This window comes from Anser anser (assembly GCF_964211835.1).
Source record: "Anser anser genome assembly, chromosome: 8".
In the NCBI taxonomy this organism is placed as follows: domain Eukaryota; kingdom Metazoa; phylum Chordata; class Aves; order Anseriformes; family Anatidae; genus Anser; species Anser anser.
The window spans coordinates 20,722,930-20,741,307 of NC_139728.1; the positions used below are offsets into that span (position 1 = coordinate 20,722,930).

The 18,378-nt window shown below is 38.6% G+C and overlaps 1 protein-coding gene across 9 annotated transcripts in view; it reads right to left on the reverse strand.

The window, feature by feature from the left end:
- The window catches only part of ST6GALNAC3 (ST6 N-acetylgalactosaminide alpha-2,6-sialyltransferase 3), a 239,071-nt gene that overhangs the window by 200,509 nt on the left and 20,184 nt on the right, over positions 1-18,378 (reverse strand). The window lies entirely within an intron of this gene.

Consider the following 18,378-nt stretch of genomic DNA (forward strand, 5'->3'; position numbering starts at 1 on the left):
TTATTACATGTCTTTGAATTTTTGAGCTAACACTAAGACTTCCAGAATCACAGAATTTTCAGAGCTTACTTTCTTGTTTACACCATGTATTTCTGCCCTAGCAGTGAGCACGGAGTTTTGGACTCTGTATGAGAAAGGCAGCTGGTGCAGTTCCTTTAAACAGGACACTTACATTACAGTTAGAAGGTCAAGATCCCTGCTTCTTTTCATGAACATTCATGAATTCTACTGTCCACTGCTCACTTTGGCCTGGGGATATAGCTTTGTCACTACATCTGATTTCAATTACGCTATGCATTTTTTCTTTGCAACACCTTGCAAAGCATTAGCTTGTTACTTTACATGACAGGAGCTCTGTGGGATTTGATTCTGTTCTTTCTTACTCCAGTGAACCCTTGCTGATACTAATGAAGTTGTACTACTTCATCCAGGAATTTGATTATTGGTAGGTATGCAGATAAAATATGTAAAGCAACACAAGTTTTTCTACATTTTTAAGGAATTTTGTGCCGCACCATTTATAATATGGAAAATGTGTTCTGGTTTACTGAAGCACCCAAGACTGTAACACCTCTGCAGGGTGATGTGTGACTACTTAGAATACCTCCCCTGTTCTCTTCTGTCCCACTACCACTCTTTTTTTCCTTCCATTTCAATAAAGTTTTTAACTGTCTTCTGGAGAACACAGCTTACTTCTAACACAACAACATAAAATGGCTTCAGACTCCAGTACAGCTAGTAAAATGGTTAAAGCAAAACCAGTCCCCTACAGCAGGACCAGAACAGTTTCAGGCTCACCACTGAAACTAATACAATCCATATATTTGTTCTGGAAAGCCGTGGCTACAGGAAAAGACAATTCTAATGCCTCAGCAATTCTTGAGTAAGAGTAATCAGAATAACAATATATTTATTAAGAAACAAAAAACAAAACGACTGTTCTGTTACAACACTCCTGTAAAAAACATTGCTTATTCTGCAAGAAATGAGATCCTTTCTTCAGCAGTTACAGGTCAAGCCTCACAGAGAGCAGGCTAATTAATCCCATTTGAGTACAGTCAGAGCTGACCTTGTACAAGTTTCATAGAAATATGCAAAAGCCTAAACAAGAAAAATTCAAATTAACAGAAGAAACTAAAAATTCAAATTCTTGCAACTGCTCAGAACTTTATTCTTGTTGAGCTATTTACTATGAAAAAATACCTCGTTTCATTAGAAAAACAGATAAAATACCTGCAGCATCCTGTTTTCTTAGATACCAAATTTAACTAGATGGCTGAGAAGTCAGCAGATAATTCAGGAAGACCCCTTTGAGATAGCCAAGGCAGACATACGCTTGATACAACCACTTGGCAAATTACACCACACTGTTTTGCTTAGATGAAACCAAGCAAGAAACAAACTGGATTTAAGACAGAACATTATTCTGGCTTATTTTCAGTCTCTGCTTATTATTTTGGCAGACTTCTATTAAGTTATTTTCCCTTAAAATACCAGAGGGTGTTGAAAGACAACAGTAATTGTTCAATCCAGATGTATATTAAATGCAGAGTTGTTACAGTTGGCCTTAGTTTATATTCTTTATTAAAAGCAGCTATTAAAAGATTTTTGAGAGAGGAAAACCAGTATGAAAATCTCCAATTATAGGTCTGGAAGAGAGAGTCCAACAGACATTTTTGCATTAAACCTGACCTGAAAAATTCTGATCTTCGAAGGTTGGTAACATCAACCAAAGCTACACGCTAACAGAAAGGATTGTTTATTTACAGATTCCTTAAACTGAAATACATATATTTCAGTTGGAAACATCACAATGTTTTGTTACTATTGGATATGGAGGTCTGAATAACTGAAAATGAAACTACTCTAGTCATGCACAATCCACTAATGTCCTCCAGTCTGTCTCAAACTAACCCACAATATACTAGAAATACTATATCCATATCTTACAGTGTATAAGAAAGAAAATTTTGGAGCTGGAAGAAGTCTTGAAAGCCAGAAAGACATCCAGAAAGACAGAGGACATGAGATACAAAATCAGCAGTCATATTTGCCTTTATCCTCTGTCCACCTGAACAGGGATGCGCATACAAAAACACACACACTCCAATCCAGTCTTGCAAGCAGCTATTTAAAGTTATGCACATTTGCCAATGATCGCAGACCTACAATAACATTCCTAGTAATACAAAATCTGCTCTGTGGCATGCTTACAGTAAACTATGTTTTGTTTCTATCTTTGTACCAGAACAAAACTCTAGTTTAGTTCAGGAGTCAGAGTATCATAAAACTGTTAGGTGAAGTCTGTCTTCTAGATCCGAAGCTTGTGACAGCCACCATTTACACACAGTTCGGCTGAGAACCCCAACCGTTTTTAGTTATTTCAGCTTTTAGATTCAAGGTGAAGATCATGGCAGGGTGTTAAGACATAAGCTCATTTGAATCTCCCTGGATGACAAGCAAGCACAGCTAGCAGGAGGACCAAAGTCACACTAAAGTAAAGATCTGTGACCATAATGTTAGAATGGATTCACTGTATTGGCACCAGTGGATTGACCTTTGTTCCCTACAAGCATTCTTGAATAACACTTACCAGCAAGTCTTTTAGCAGGCAGTTGATTTTAAGCTATGGCAAGTAAGTGGCAAAACGGGCCGGGGAGTAGGGAGCTTGTGAATAGTTTGATAATACATTAGCATCATTATCTTCACAAAAACATAAGGTAATGAGAACAAAGCAAAACAATTTTCCTTACCTCCTCTGAATCCTATAAGATTAGGTTTTTGTGTATCTAGCAGATACTGCCCATGAACTACATCGTATGCTCTAACATTCCAATAAAAATAATGGTGTGAAATTCAAGTAGCAGTCTAACCATACACACTTTGGTTGGGCACAACTCAACATTTTCTGTGCCTACACTACAGCCCTCGAGCAACAAGAAAAGGTTGTTGCTCAAGAAAGGATTTCAGCAGAAACAGCTGGAATACATCACTCCTGTTCACTTTACTTAGCTGTAATAAGGGTATATGTATCAAACATTCCTTCATTTATCTTTAATTAAAAAAATAAATTTGTAAAAAAGAATTTTCATACCATTAGCAAGCTATAAACCTCATTCCAGATCAGTCTCTCTTGTATAATTACATAAAGCTTATTCTCTTAGTGAAAGAGATAACCCTGAATATGGGTTTTAAATAGGGCCTTTGGGAAAAACAGGGCCAGATGAATCAGCAAACCGCAGAAAAAAGCTGAAAGATGGACTGATTTTGCACTTGCACTCTCAAATACCATCAAATTACAGCAGACTTAAGGAATCTGAATAGTTTGGGTTAGAAGGGACCTTAAAGATTATCTAGTTCCAACCCCTTATTGGTTTATCCAGGTTTTCCTGTCTAGTTGAAAACATGCAGCAAAAGCTGTTACATTCTACCACTTCAGAAAATTTTTTACTGAATGCCTTTTGCATGGAAAAAAAAAAGCTATAGGACAACTAAATAAATCTGCCACATTAAAGTTTGCTGCCAAATACAATTCCTCAGGCTCTCTTACAAGTATTGCGAACTGCAATTCCTTTCAATAAAAGCCTGCATTTAATTGCAGAGGCCTTAATAAAGGATCACGAACACTACATTCAGGACTACTAGACAGCAATTTATTCATCCCCTCAGCCAACTGGTAAAGGAATCCTCCACCTCACCTGAAGGGCCGCCATTTCCAGCTCTTCAATGTACTCTGTGCAGAAACAAACTATGTTTTTCACTTTCCGGAGGTATCACCTCCAGTGTGCCAACTTAGCAAGATTAAAGAAAGAAGCAAAACGTTTGACCTGCACATAGGTGAGGATGATTCTGTTGACACAGCTATTAGATATGTTTCAATAAACCTGATACATACGGTGTACTATAATTAACATTATGAATAGCAGCAGCATTGTAGAAATCATTAAAATCACAGAATAATTAAGACTTGGAGACCTGACCTCTAGAGATAACTTTGTCCAACTCCTGCCTAAAGTAGGCCTAACTTTAGTCACTTACCTCACACTGCTTCAGGCCTCGGCCTGGTCAGTTTTGAAAGTTTCCAAGGGTGGATATGCCAGGCTTCTGTACCAGTGTTATTCCAGTCTTAGTGGGATTTTTTTCTCCTTATGTTTCTTTGGAACTGCCCTTGCTGCAAGTTGTGGCTGCTGACTCTTTCCACAGTGCACCTCTGAGAAGAGCCCACCTCCATCTTCCCTACGCTGGAGGTAGCAGAAGACCGCTAGTAGCTACTGCTCAAGTCTTTTCTGGGCCTAGCCAATCCAGCTCCCTCAGACTCTTCTCATAACATTTTTCTTTTCTAAAAACTAGCACATGCATTAGTGGATGGTTACCTGCCTTCCACTGTTCTTCGCAAAGGAGAAACCCCAGACTTCAGGATTTTTTGCCTTTAATTATATTCTTTCTGTAGAGAGAATGCATACGCACACCAGCTTCCCATACATGCGGACATATTTGCTTCTTGTTCTAGGCAATGATCATAGGGGTAAACATGCTCACGAGTTCATCCAACAACCCTTTTCTGTCTTATTTGTCACACTTCAAAATAACTCTTAGCCTGCAACAGGGAAAAAATAGGACCGAGGCCTAATCTCCACTGGGTGCCTATATTTACCAGAGAAAAGCTTTAAAAATCCACATAGAGGTCTCTTTTGAGAACAGGGCCCAACTAAGCCCAGATGACAGGCTGTCATTACAAGAAGCATCTTCAGGCACCTCACCTCTGCAGTCAAGCCAGGTGCGATCCACTGTTAGCTTTCAGAAAAATGTCAGTACCCCCATGGTCCCGCTCCCATAGGAAGCCAGCACTACCACGCCTAGCTGGGGAGGCAGCCATTTTATGTCACCCATCCAGCTCTCCTGCAGCTGGCTTTCAAGGAACAATGTTTCTCTCAGCAGAACAAGAAACAAACAATTGTTTGGATCCTTTTTTTTTTTTTTTGGTCTATCAACACACAAAAATCTAGTGCAATAACAAAAAAACAAGCTTTGCCATCCTCTCACAAAGAAAACATCAGGAACACCTGGTGATGCAGCCTACTGTATTATGCATACATTGCCATAAAATCCCCACCCGCATCATGAATTGCCAACAGTATAAGATGCAAATTAAACCCAAGAAAACATTTAAAATGCAGTCCCTCTCACAGTTCTGCAGTAAATCTTATTCTACTTATCACATTTCATTGCTGCTACTAAAGTACTAAATAAATTAAGACATGGAAAAGCCTACTCTACTAATCTGTTACTTCTTCCTAATGGTAGACAGAAAAAAAGCAATAATATGCAGCATCTTCCAATCTGTCCACAGATATATTTTATCACTTCAGTGCTGGAGAAGTCTATGTGCCCATCCACATGGGGCCAGAGACAGACCCTGCTTTCCTCTGCATTCCTACCACCAGACTCAGCCCATCAGTAATTCCACCACCAGCCGAATTCAGAGGGCCAGTTGTCTTCCACAGCTGTTACTCCTATGTCTTTCCCCCTTTGTGGGTCTGGGAAGGAAAGGGTGGACTCACACCTAGCCTCTCTGGAGTTTAACAGAGCAGTTAATTGAGATATTTGAAATCTTTTCTATTTAATACCATTGTGCAGGTGTAAGGAAGTTAACATTTGATATTCTGAAGCACTAGAGTAAGAAAAGGTTTCATCTTTATGTTTAAGGTTCTCTTCTTTGCATCAATTCTGCAAAGAAATACAGGATGTATGCTGTAAAAACTAACAGTTACCTGTTGTTTTTTTTTTAAATGCAGATTTCATAGTAAGTTCCTTACACAACAAAAACCTGTACATTTTCCTATTTATTACAGAAAATTCAATTTAAGGTCCTGATATAAAAATAACTGAACCTTTAAAGTCCATTAGAATACGAAGATAAGATATAAAATTTCCTGCAAGTAACATTTGATAAATATAATGTAGTTACATTTCAGAATTATTAATATAGTTTTTCCTGTAATTTCCAATGGATGTCTTAACACAGCTGATGAAGTAGCCTGACCTAATTCCCAGTTCTATCGTAGTAGTTTGTTGTGGACAGCACTTCCGGGATTTTTTTTTCCTAAGAGTGTAATATATTAAGAAACAGAAGTAACAACCCTTATCAAAACTTAACCCAAGTGTCTATTATTAGACCTGATCTCCAGACTGAAGTTTCAGGAGACAGCTTCACATAAATTTAAAAAATGGTAATACTCATCTATTTGCAAGCTAGCATTTCAAAGCATGTGTTGCCTAAATCTGCTTTGAATTAGGCCTTTGCATCTGCTATTATACTTCAAAGAAATGACTTCAATTAAACTTAATTACTTCCTTCCATAGCTTTGGATACAGTTCTTACTATATTTCATTTCTCTCACAGACTGCGTGGCAAATAAATGACTAATAGAAGTACAAAAACAAAAACTATTAAGCAAATACATTACATATACACAGCAATAGTGTACATGTATTACACTAATTAAGTTATTGTCAGTCTGCAATCACACAAATGGAACAGTAAGAGGGAACTTTTCACACAAGATCAGCAAAACCAGGCTCATCCTTTGAAGTTTTAATACCTTTCTTACCTAATTTATAGAGTTTTTAAATTCCTGAAAGCAAACAAGCCTATTAAAACAGTTACTTTATACTTTTTACTCAATAATAGGATATTGAAAAATAGCATCTAGGCAGCAAGCTGGCTACTAATTATATTCCTCTATATCCTGTTTGTCTAGTAGTCCCAGGAACATGCAAAATAATTGTCCTTTCCAGTCGCCTGGAATACCACACACGATTCAATATGAATATTGTAATCTCACTTCGGTTTCCCCCCAACTTCAGAGGTACGAGGAAGCATGCAAACAAGAAACTGGGTTTTAATCAGAGCATGAGATGAGGTAAAGCAATGGTAGTACTAGCATGTAAGCATAACAATTCTTCCTATTTCTTTTGGATGAGAAGGCCTCAAGGATATTTTTATTCAAAAAGGCATAGTTCATTTATATAGTTGGCAATGACTATTTTGATCCAAGGTTAAAACAATCTTACATCCACTAAAGAGAAGGAGTAGAACAATGTTATCCTACCATTTCTGTTCCAAGCAACAAAACAACCTGTTTCAAAACAACCATTTTTCTGTTACTAATAAAACAGTGAGAAACAACCAGCAATTAATAAAGTGTACAGCTGTTTATGTAAGTCTTTACTGAGAAAAAAAACCAAAATCATGCCAAGTAGCTGTCACATATCTAAGACTGTTAAAGCCACAGTCCTTTTAAGGTCTCAACAGCAATTTCAAAACACATTTTCATTTTTAAATGAAATTTTGTTCATTTCCCAGTAAATACTTTTATTATCAATTCAACGTTCAGGTTTTATTTTGTTTTTCTCCCCAAGTAGACTTCCCGCAGTTTTATCTAAACTACTGATGAGTTTTCCATTTTCCTTCCTACAAGGATGCTTATTTCCATAAACGGATTACTCTTTCCCATAATTTGCTTTAGAGCACTTTCATGCAATGCTTCACAAGACACTTTACAAATAAAACAACTGACTTAATGGTGCCATTAGCAGACCATGACAAGACATGGTACTTTGCTGTGAGGCCCACAAGTCAGTTCTTCAGGCCTTATTCACAAGGGGCTGAGAACTTCCCTTAGAGAGCAAGATTTGGCAAACAGGCAGAAAAACTAAAAAGCAGCAAATCTGTTAAATTCCATTTTCTTTTCACTGTCACTGAATGTTTTGCTGCAGACTTTGAAGCTGAAAGGTAGTTACAATACATTTCCACATATCTGTGACCTGCTTGATATCTACCTTTTGGGAGATGCACTTTTCACTGTGTGATTGTTCTTCATTGCAATGGCCTCCGGCAGATTTGAAACTGATGATCAGAGGTAAAAGGTAAAATAAGAGTCTGTAGCTCTAAAAGCTCTTGCAATTAGCATTCAGAACAAGCACGCCAAAGTCAGCCTCTCCCACTGGAATCGATGAATGGCTAGTAGTAATAAGGTCTCATGCAAGATCTCGGTAGTAAAAAAAGCACAGTCAAACTGGTTCTTCTAATACTTCTGGTTAACATCGGTTTTGGCAAATATTGAAAGCTGACTTTTCAGAAACATTTATTTTCCAACCACCACATGAAATACCAGACAAACGAAGAGGCAAAGAAAACTACGCAAACAAAACTTAAAATGACAGCTGAGCTTCACACAAGGTACCTTTACTGTCTAAAACTATAGCATTAGTGCTACTGGAATACAGTACTACCTAAATAATTCAGCTACCTACCCCTTTCATCCACTGTTAAAATGTAGAAATTAAGCAATGCAGGTATTTTGTGGTACCTGGAGTTTGCACAGGATTACAGACGAGGAGGAGTAGTGGCACAGAGACAAGGAGACAGGTGATCTATGAGCATTGTTCAAAGGTAACAAAGCTAGATAGTACACAGCCTACTCAGCTGAGCATAGCTGGACAAGGTCACAGAGGTATCTACAAGTCCAGAAAAAACGTTTACTGCTGTCATGACTAGATGAAGTCGGGACCACTCCTTTTCTCCATTCTAGGCACACTAAAACCAGATTCCAGTGCTCAGAGACGCCAATTCAACACAGCGGACAAGAGGATTTGCTGCCTCTCGAACTCAGGGCAGTGGGGCACACACATGATGAAGCTACATTTCTGCTACGGAACTTCCCATACAGATTCTTCCCCCATTTAAATGGTGGCTAGATCCAGTTATTGTCTATACACTGGCAACCAGCCCCTCACTTTAGTGCAAACAATTAACACTGCTGGAAGTTTTTTAGGTAGTAGCACCTCCATAACTATCTTCTGGCCCCATGTAGGCCACCCCTTTGCATGTGTGCTGGCCCTCAGCTGGGCACAGTGCAATCTCTAGTATTCAAGAAACAATCTTAAACACAAGCCCGGAAAGCTTAAAAAAAAGGTGATATTCTAATATTCTAGTTGTGGTTATGTTACCACAGTTATACAGCTGTGCTGCCACAAGAGAGGGGAGGGAAGTGAGTAGCAACGGGCAGCCTAGGAAGCCAGAACTTCTCCAAGGAAAGGGCAAGAGGACAGCGGGTTCCTGGGACACTATATATAGTATTCTCAGGAGGAAGTGTGGTTAGATGGGGGGAAACTATGTCACTTAAGGTCTTCGGGTCTTTTACTTGATCTGAAGTGACCTGGTAAAACCACTAAGATACCTTAAAAAATACAAATGCACAAGTGGCGGTGAATGCAAAGAAAAAAATATATACATATGAACTGCAGTTTGTAGCAGAAGCTGCAGAGACAGACTGCCGGGCTTTAAGAGCATGCAGCAGAGCAGCTAGCGGTAGCTGAGAGAACACATGCACTGTAGTACAGAGTCTGTTCACAGAGTATTCCTGAAACTGCCATTTCTTGGAGCTTGTCTGAAAAGTTCAATGGCTCTTCTCTTCCCATTCCCCTGCTTAAGGAAAACATTTAGTAGGGTAAATCTATTTTTTCTGTGAAAATATTTTTATGCCCTGTGGAAGGAAATAAAAAGAGACAAAAGAGAGATAAAGAGACCTGCAGAGACAGCTGTCTGAAATTCCCTCATTAACCATACAGAAAAAAGTTACTAAAGTTTCTCTTTCCACAAAAATTCCCCAAAAGATACATCTTCAAGCATTTTTCCCCTACTTACACATTCCAGAGCTCCAAGGATCAATCCCACAGGACAGTGAGTCAGTCTCCTTCTCCATTCTGTTTTTTTAAATGCAAAGATCTTTTTTCTGTCTCCACATATAAAGCACTAAGAAAAATTTCTCTTCTGTTAATACTTTATTACCTGACCAGACTACCACAGACAAATGCGAACACAGGACAACTACCATAGATCAACGGACAAAGTAACTTGTAAGTAACTCACTCACAGGGCTGAGTGCACTAAGGTAGAAAAGTTTAGTAAAAAAAACTATTGTGAATTTCAATAGTCTCATAAGCCCCAATAAACATCAACTGAGATTTGAAACCTTTGTTCACCTGCCAAATCAGAACAAACATAATAGTAAAGGAACTTTATTCTAGAATATCTGCATCCCACAGCACAACACAACACAGTAAAACATCAAAACCTTCTACCACGGATGAATCCAAAAAAATGAAGTTCCACCTGTGAGAAGGGGACACATCTTAGGAATTTGGAGGAGCACATACAAAAACTACAGGCACATAGTTTCACAGTCTAGTATAAAACAATAGAAGAGTGATTACTCAAAATACTCAAGGTGGTGCTCTATACTGGCCTCAATGGGTTTGTAATAATACTAATGTGAATATTAAACAGCTAGTAAATATACATTGTTATTTGTTAAATGTCGTATCATCCCATCATTTTCAGAAGGAAGTGTCTAAATCTGAGTGAACAACAGATTTGGAAGAAAATAAAATTCATTATAAACAAAAGGTTGGGAAGCATGCAAAAAAAAATGATAGTGAGGTTAATGTGATATTTTGTTTCTGGCTTTTCTAGAATTAGAACACCAAGTAGAACACCAAGTATCATGAAATGATGTCTCATGTTGTTACATGCTCAGGAGGTCATTCCCTTTGTTAAAGACCTGGCAAAATTTTGCTAGAAGTGAGACTGTTTGTATTTTAAGGAAGAAAATTTTAGAAAGAGAGAAGATACCTAATCCTGCAAGCCAGCATGCAAGCAATGCTTCATTAGGAGAAACAGGATCTATAAATAATTCATTCTGCATTTCTTCTACACAGATTGCTATTCCCATGAAATAAACATGTTTTTCTGCCGACTTCCAACTGCTCCACACCTGGATCTTACCAGCCTATGCTAGTATTCCACTGCCTATTGGTAATGCAAATTGCTCCAAAATACATCTTTCATGAGAAGCTACACTTCATTTAATTACTAGCAAGTGTGGTGCTCCCACATCAATTTTAGAACGTCACACACGCTGCACAGGTATACAAGAAATACTTAATAGGATTGCCTTTAGACAACATAATCCATTATTCCTGAACATCATCACTTACAAGATTTCATATCCTAAACCCTTCCATTTCAGTTCCTGCCTCACCTTTGCTCTTCTCAATAGTAAGGAAGAAATAGAATGTCCTGTATAGTATTTTATCCAATTTCAAATATATAAAACTAAGAATGATCATGTTCCAGATGGTTCTGCTAAAGTGATCAGAAACAAAGAAACTGTCATTATTTTAAATACAACACCACACTTATACAGATTTTGTGCTGATAATTTCAGTTGGTTGACTGATTTAAAAAGTTAAAAATGATATAGCCATGCAGCTCCTAAAAAGCATGTGAATGTACCAGTATAGATGTATTTTACCCAATAAAACTTGGGGCACTACTATCAGAATTGCATTTATAAGAGCACAATGGAATGCAATGGAATTATTTGCATAAGTGTTGGGTGTTGTCAAAGTGGTACAGGGGATGCAGAGAAGCCTAAGCTTAACATTAAACATTTTCTGAGATGACATACATACAGGAATTCACACCTCACCTAGCCACGTCTTCTGTCCTCAGACTCAGGAACACATGATACACAACACAATCACATTGTCTTTTTTGTTCTAAGTTGCCAGCATGCAGAAACCCATGAACCCAATGGAAAAGTGCGGGTTCACTTAGCTCAGCTCAAGTGATGCTTGTGTTATTTGCAAGAAGAACCACAGAAAAAGCAGTAGATGCAGACTTCCTCCACCAGGAATAGCAAACTCAAACCATGTTAGTATTTGCTGCTCACAACCGTGAGGCAACTGCTCCCTTAGCTTTGAGAGATGATAGGGCTCAAGGCAGCATTTTGCCTTGTTTCTTGGGAATGCACCCTGTAAATAGGACTGCCTTTACCCACTTTGATCACAGATCCCCACAAAGATCAATTTTTCCTAACTCCTTGGGACAGGTCTGAGATTCAAACACTACCAAGTTAACACACCTCCACCTCTGTCCTATTGGCACACACTTCCAACCTTCTGTGCTACAAATCGGGCCATGGATGGAGAGCAGCTCTTGGGCACAAGAAAGTATTGGGAACAGGTCATGGACAACAATAACAAAAATTATCTATTTAGTTCATAGGCTGGAATTGTTCTTGGGTACAACTAAGTTTCCACAGCAGCACCTATCTTCAGCAATTAAGGGATCAAACAGTAATGCACAGACTAAGGCCTCCCACCCTTCCCACAAAATTCCCAATCCTGTTCAAGGTGTCAGCCATTGAATTGCAATTGGCTGCATGACCCAGGCCCGTGACAACTGAAAAAATCAAACTAAAACTCTGAAATAAACTTAAAACCAGTAATTTCAAGTCTCTTGCACAAAACAGCTATTTTATGGTAAGAGCTGCTCTAGGTATGTGAGCATTTGACCTTTCCTTTCCACATCTAATACACACAAGGATTTATTTATTTTTCTTTTTTTCTTTTAAATAAAAGCCTCACACAAACAAATCCCTCTAAATGAAGTCAACCTGCGCTGCACAAATATTGCTTCTTTGGAAAAAAGTGAAGAACAAGCCCTGGACAAATCGGTGTCCAGTAGTTCTCTTCTGGAAGGTGCACAGATACTACTGGAATGAAACGTAAAATGCTGAAAACTGCCTTTTCAAATTAGATGCGCAGATGCTGTGATATTTGTGACTAAAACCTAAGATTATTTTTTTAAACGATCTTTTAAGCTGCATTTCAGGTCCCCTTTAATTGATCATGCATGTTTAGTTATTCTCACATGATCTGCTTTCTTCTGCCTGCCATCTCACTACAAATATTGAAGAACACATCTGACCTCTATTTCAAGCATTTTGATATATTACTAAGTATAAGAACATACTGCTTCCTGTGATATTGTGTGCAATACTGTAATATACCATTATTTGGCATTCACGACATACCAAAATGAGAATTTAAAAAACAAAACAATAAGACATAATCACTGAAGCTCATGCACAAGTCTATAAAGAGGCTGTATTTTGAGAAGACTACTTGACCTTTGATATATGAATTTAATAGTCCATACCCACCATTATGCATAAAACACACACAGCCTAAAGGGGGAGAGGGAAGGGGGCAGAACATCTGGATGACATATGCCTCATCGCTTAAAGATGAACTGCAAACCAAAAACCTTTTGCCGCATTACTAGTTTATCATGTAGTACTTAAAAGCAGAACTGAGACAGGTCCTAATTTTGTGCTGATTTTGCAGTTTGGGTTTTCACACCTCTGCTGAATTAGGACAACAAAAGTCCAATTTTAAACTAATTGAAGCATGCTTATACTGGAGGTTGTCTTGTTTTTAGCTACACGGGCATCAAAATCAAATGCATTCAACCAAAGGAAAGCCTTCTGTAGGACACAACCCGACTACGCTTCTATCTCCCTGTGCTTGGGATTGGACTAATATATAATCTTTGAAGTATAATTACTTAAATGTCATTGCAAATAAGAACAAGAATGTTTTATAATTATAATTTAATTTTCCTCATTTTTTCAAAAATCCAACATAAAAAACACATTACAAAATTTCTTGTGCTACACTCCATAAAAATCTGAAATGGTAATTTAACACCACTGGACCATGATACAGCAAATCGTAGCCCTACACATTGCCAGATTAATTAATGCAACTTCATACACTTTGGAGCAATTTAGAGGCAAACAATATAGACCTACAAAAATGAAGTCTTCTAGTTAGTAACAGAATAACTGTAAGGAATTTAAAACAGAAATGACCAACAAAAGGAGAATCAGAAAATCAGCTGTGGAGTTTTGCAAGGATCCATTAGAACGTCTCTCACTGTCTACAAAAGCATTTTTATTTTTTGGCAGGCAGTAGGGGTGGGGGAAATCAGCCACAGCAAATAAGGATGGGCTGATTCAACAAGAGACCTGGTTACTGCCTCAAAAATGCTGATTCTACTCTGTAACGCTTCATTGCATCTGTCTGCTAACTTTCCAGCTCACTTGCATACCTCATAAGGGGCACCTTTATGCACTTACACTGCAATTGTGATCTTGAAGGTTGCTTGCTATTACAATGCCTTTAAGGCACATGACCCATACTGTAGAAGCATGAAAGTTTCCAAAACACAGTATACAGGTACCATACAAAAACAGAGCACTGATGTTATGCAGCCTGCTACTCTTGGAAGAGATTTTTCAAAGCAGTCTTGCAGCAAACTATGTGCTTTTTGCTATTAACTGCATTTGCAATGAAACATTTTCGGGACTCTTGAAATGGGTACAACTCCTCTTGTATTTTCCTCACAGAAAATTTCTCCCCCTCAAGCATTTTATAATTAAAAATAGAAATAATAAAAAAACTTGCAGAAACCACAAAGTGTGAAAAATGGCAGGAAACGGAAGTTCAGAAGACTGATCTCTGGTATTTACATAACACTTTTCATCCCTAAAGATACAATGGTATGATCATGGAAATTATCCCAGTCACAATAAAAATAGCACAGCCCACAAAACTGTTGATCAGCAGACCACAACAGGCTGAGTTGAGCACTCAGATTATAGTCAACCTGCAGCAAGTTCAGCAGTTGCTGGGAAATGACCCATCAGGTGGGCACCCTCCCACAAGGAGGGTTACTTTTGTTCCTTTCCCTAGGATCTCTATTTCTTGTCATGTCAGAGGAAAGAGGACACCATGAGAATCAAATGAGACCAAAGAACAATTCTCTGCACAGGAAAATGGATAGGTCCCATGCATAAAAATTGCTGCAGTCAATTTAGCAGTCAAGGGGTATGTGAATTATCTTGGACCTCATTCAAGCAGGATATACACATCATCTCCACGGACAGCCCTGCATTCTGCAAACCCTTAGCAGTAAATAGATTTATGCTGAGACACAAGGTCTTTTACAGCATCCTGCAAAACACTACTACTGGCAGTGCTAAAGGGTTTGGTTAAAACCTGCAAGTTACAGTATGTGAAATTGTTTTGTCAGTTTTATAATTAGATAAGGAAAACACTAAAGAAGTTAAGGATTTTAGCTAGCCACCTGCTTACCTTGGAGAGAACAACTCAAAGTCATTTGGGGTAGCAACAGTATTGCCTTAGGTTGTACAAATTCTACAACGGTTTGGGTTGGAAGGGACCTCAAAGACCACCCAGTTCCAACCCCCTGCCATGGCAGGGACACCTCCCACTAGACCAGGCTGCCCAAGGCCCCATCCAACCTGGCCTTGAACACTTCCAGGAATAGGGCATAACACTACTTACAACACAGAATTTCACCAAAGTTCTCATTTGTGATCTCTGCAGATAGGTTACATCCAGTCTATAGGCACGTGAAATCAGTTTTGCTCAGAGTAAATACACAACATACAAAACAGAAATAAACTTCCTTCTGGATTTCACACTTCTCTGTACAGGCTCATCATGTATATTTTCTGTTGAACTCTACCACTCTAAACCTAGACAGTGTAAACTGTCCTTTGATGACAGCATAATTCACCTCCACCTCCTTCAAAACCTCAACTTAAAAGAAGAGTCGGTGAATATGAGAAGGCATAATTCACTGCAAAGTGTAGTATTTATGAAGTAACATTACCCAATCTATTTGTTTTAAAGTATCACTGCCCAATCCTCAGTGGGGGATATTAACATTTTAGAGTACCATCATCATCTATGTGTTTGTTGTAAGGAGACAGGTGCACTGAAGTGTCATTTTTCAATTAATCACAAACCAGGGTCCCTTTGAAATAATGTATTTAATAATATTTTGAAAAGCCAGTGGCTGATGCAGCAGAAATCAGGGAGTTCAACATCTGCAGAGTTAACCGTGATTACATAAGTAGTAATCAGTATGTTAATCTAGTAATCAGCGAGGTGGCACGTAGCTGCCATAGTAACAAGCAGAAGATCAACTGTTTTCTTCCAAGAAATGCCTACACTTCACTCAGCTATTCTGTTGTGATTTTTAAAGACATGATGGTGAGAAAAAAAAATCTTGCATATTAGAACTTGCCTCTTTCTCTGTATTTCCTCAACAAAGGAGAGAATTCCTCAGAAGAGGGTTTCAGTAGTTATAATTCAGGATGTCCCACCAGTGATTGGGATACCGACTTTCTGGTGCCATCACAAGCAACAGTCCTGACAATCTTAACTAGAGAGAGTACACAATGAAACACCCCAGAGACAGCACACATTTTAGGAAAAAATCACCTTCCCAAGCACTCCTACAAGTGCTACACACACAGATGATTTCTTGCAGTAATTATAGCAAAGGGGGGTGTCATGCTATCTAAAGGTTATACAGTTTTTCCAATATATTTCAGTAAACTTCAAGTTAACTTTGGTTAATTAATAGCCATTCACCTCTGTTCTTCATAGTTAAATACATCGCCAAACATCATTTATATTAAGCTTTTACACATACAGAACTCCAATATTCAACAAGACTCAATATCTTTGTGAACGGAATGGGAGAGAAGGAAAAAAATAATTAAATCTAGGAACTAAGGCAGGTAGAGCCACAAGGCAGCACCACAAAGCTACTCAGAGCAGAAGTGGCAGGGAAACACAGTTTGTCTGGCTCCCTATACACTGTGCCACTACCTATTTAAAATATTTATATAAAAGTCTTTGCTATAGGTATGTTTCCACGCAGGCTACTGACCAAATAGACTAGGGAGCTGGAACAAACCTAAGAGAAAGGAGGAGGATGTGGGTAACAGGTTTGTAATTTCAGAGAGGAATTAAGTGTCATATTAAGAGATACATATTATTCTGAACTTCCTTGCTATGGTGTAAGTTTGAGGAATACTTGTGATCCCCTTTGGGCAACTGCTGCTTTCATTTCTGTCAGATCCAGAAATTACACAGCTACTCATATTTAAATACAAGTATAGGTATTACTTAACTATGTATGAGTTTTTAATGTACCTTATTCTATACATTTAGATTACTCCTATGGGATGTCTGTCTAAGTCCAGCCTGCCTTATGGCAAAGCTAATCTTCTCATATCTGTTTCACTTTTTATCCTTGCACCTGCTTGTGTTAACAAGATTAAGAACCAGGCTGGCAGCGGGTTCCCTGTCAAGGAATTCCAATTTATCTATTGATTTAATCATCAGAACTACAACCAAATGGAGCTTCAGGACTGGGCAGAGGGAAGGCATTTATTGTGTTATAATTCAAACTCTAAAGGCAGGCCCTGCAGAAGTCATGCTGGTGGCAGGCTGGGAGACATTGTGCAACTAGACTGTGCTGAAGGAGGCTGGGGGTAGACACTGCAGCTTTCTTCTAAAAGGATATTCTTTTAACTGCCAGAAAGAAGATTTTGCATGCGATCTTTTAACGTGGTCAAAAAAAGGTTCCCTTCTTCCGGAACCTGCAGATCCAAGCCAAGTCTAAATAGAGAGTGTTTAAAAAAGGGTTGCATATGCTTATCTTTGCGAAGCCAGGCTCCATTCACAGAGCTCCTATCACCTCATCCCAAGTCGCAACTTAACTCTCATTTGCGTCAGTGCTGTCTGCTTAAGGGATTCTGTTACCATCCATCTCCATGCAGAACCTCTGACTTCAGGGAAGTTTCCGCACTTGAGGTAGACTTCACCATATTTATTAATAAGAACTGCCATAAGATCCATGCTCTCAAAAGAAAAAAAATAATAGTAATAATCCATGTACCACAGACCTACTATTAGGGAAAGAATGAAAGGGGAGAACAGTGCAGTGAAATAAGCAGTTGTTTTTGGAGTTGAACACCGAGGAAAGTGATAAGAAGTGGATTCAAGGAAACACAGAAATGTTTATTATTTGGGGACTGTTTTGAAGCTTTGCAATTCACCTGTTCAGCTGATACGCTGAAGGCAACTGCTGTGAGAGGCCATCCCAAAGTTTGGGATAATCAGCCCTTCATTAGGAGATCAGACTGAAAATAACAAAGTATTTCCAGATAGGTTTTATTTACTAAAAGGAACAGAGCACAAACCTATTCAAAATATACACAGAAAGGAGCAAGGCAGATAACCAATGAATCGCATACAAATCACTTTCAAACCAGGCACAGGAGAGGGACTGCCTGCAAGTGACAATGCCGTAAGGGAACAAACGCTGTTTGTTCTCAACTGACTGCACTTCCGCCTCCTCCCCTTTCATTCAGGACTCGGTGCTAGCGATGCTCCCTCCATCTCCCTGACATGCTGTTTGCAAGTACTTTTATCTGAGGAAAGCAGGCTGGAGAAAGCGTATGAGCACACGGTAAGTTTGCACTTGTATTTGCTGGCATGAAGGGGAAAAAAACCCTGCATCAAATATGTCCCTTAATTAGGGAGCACAATTAAATGCTAAATATAATTTGTGGAGCATGT